The sequence below is a fragment of the Lissotriton vulgaris genome, chromosome 12 (assembly GCF_964263255.1).
Source record: "Lissotriton vulgaris chromosome 12, aLisVul1.2, whole genome shotgun sequence".
Lineage (NCBI taxonomy): Eukaryota > Metazoa > Chordata > Amphibia > Caudata > Salamandridae > Lissotriton > Lissotriton vulgaris.
Window position 1 is genome coordinate 41,164,963 of NC_141700.1, and position 2,195 is coordinate 41,167,157.

A 2,195-nucleotide genomic window follows, 5' to 3' on the forward strand; every position below is an offset into this window, starting at 1 on the left:
CTTCAGACTGTGCACCTTTGCACCAGTGACAGCACCGAGGGGAGGAGGAGGGCACAGCCGGGCATGGGACTAGGGATTATGGCGGCCATCTTGGAATGGTGAAGTAGTCTGTGGAAAATAGGCGCTAATAAAGGAACAGAATAAAACATTTCTCATTTACCTACCGTTTTAAAAAAATATGCCCAATTTATTTCCGAAAATCATTGAGGATATATTCTCTGAAAATAGCACGGGTACTCCTAAAACACATATTGAGTGCATTGTAAAATAATGCATTTTTCAAAAACAAATAACAAAAGGAAATAAAATATTAAATTATTTCAGGGAAATGTAATGGTATTTTCCAATTTGAAATTGCCGGATTCCATAAATAGGAAACATGGTTCCTTCAAAATGGCGGCTATTTTCATAACTGGGGAGAGATGGGTCAAGATTATCATTATGATGCGTTTGTTAGTTGAATGAGATCACAATGGATCTGTTTTGGGTCCTCGTTTGGCGGCCATTTTGAAAAGGGCATTTTACAGTAAACAGTTATGATTTTCTCACGTGAGATAAAGCATCGCATCTTTCCTTTTATTATCGATTATGTAACCTAATCTTTAAACCTGTTCGACGCCATCTAAATCATTCTACCAAGTAGTTCTTTTAAGGGAGGTACTCACGTTTTTAATCAACTTTTGTTGGCTTTTTTAAAATATAGTCCTAATTTCCTTTTTTAAAGTTACATTATCTAAATGCATTTTTATGGGGTCTCAAAAACTGTCCCGGAGTAAAATAGACATGTTGTTAGTCATAAAAATGTTTGTAAAGCACATATTTAAGTATGGAAAGTGGTTTCAGTGACCAAAAAGCCAAACTGTTATATAGGCGGAGACAATAAAAATTAAGCGCCTATAGTTTTGGAAGTCGATCCCCTTTTAGTAGTTTAAGTACGTTATCACCTAAATGTTTGGGAGTCATTTTGTAAGTCAACAAGAAGGTGAGGTGGCAGGAGTATTCTGAAGATTTACATTATGAAATTTTGTAAGAAAAATGGAAGGCGGGGTTGTCAACGGCGTTTTTAATCTCTTTTTTGGCACTGACAGACTAGAGGGTGGAACTTTGAGAGATAGCAGAAGAGAAAACATATTTGCCAATACAAGGATAGTTCAAACTTCCAATCTGTAAGTCATAATTTAAATGCTACACAACCTATGGAGATCTTCTTGTGTCATGTTTTTGGACATATTTCATTTATTCCTGCACAATAAAAACGTTCTTAACGAGTTTATTTTAAAAATAGTTGGTAGCATATCTACAATTTCACTCTGTTCCACAGTGTATGGTATTTTCTGGCTTTGTAAAGTTCTGTGAATACTATAAGGCCTCATGTTGTTAATTGCTGAGCTGCACAAGAAGGGCAAATATGTCACTACTAATAATTTAGGTGGAAAGTTGCAGATTTTTCAAAAGCAATATTCTTGCCCTTATAGCTTTTTGAAGTTCCTCAAACATTGTAATCCTTCATCCTACCTGAAGGCCAAAAGAACACAGTTTAAGAACTGTTTATGTCTTACCTGGACATCCGAAATGCTATACTAGCGGCTTTCCCAATTCAGCAATTACCCATCCCATAGAGATATATCCCACATGCAGCCACCCATCTTGTGAAAGAAGTCAGGAACGCACATGATATCTACCTCATCATAAAAGAACTAAACTTACTAATACCATGTGTCCGAATTAACTTCAAGACAAAGTGTACCACTAATAAGTCTAAATGTTGGATTACCCCAATACTCATGATCAGAGGACAGAAACAATGCACCAGAAATAAATCTTGTATGATCTCAGAAATACCAAATTTCAGAGAAGTCAAAATGCTAAACCAGGCCTTTTAATGACTGGTACCACGATTTTAAAGCAGTCTACCTACAGAGGTAAGACTCAGTGTCAACCTGCTCTCATTTAGGAACACTAAGACTTATCTCTTCAGAACCTATACCTAGGACTATTCATCTACGATATACCTCTGACGGTAACTTGCACTCTGGTGTTAACACTATTGCTTATCATTTGATTTTATTACATTTATTGTTACTTTTGAAGCACTCTGATGCCCTTGTGGCTATGTCCACACTATATAATTCTGTTTAATACATCAATACATAATTTAGCTGAAACATTTAATTTCCCTTGTTTGTTTGTCTAAA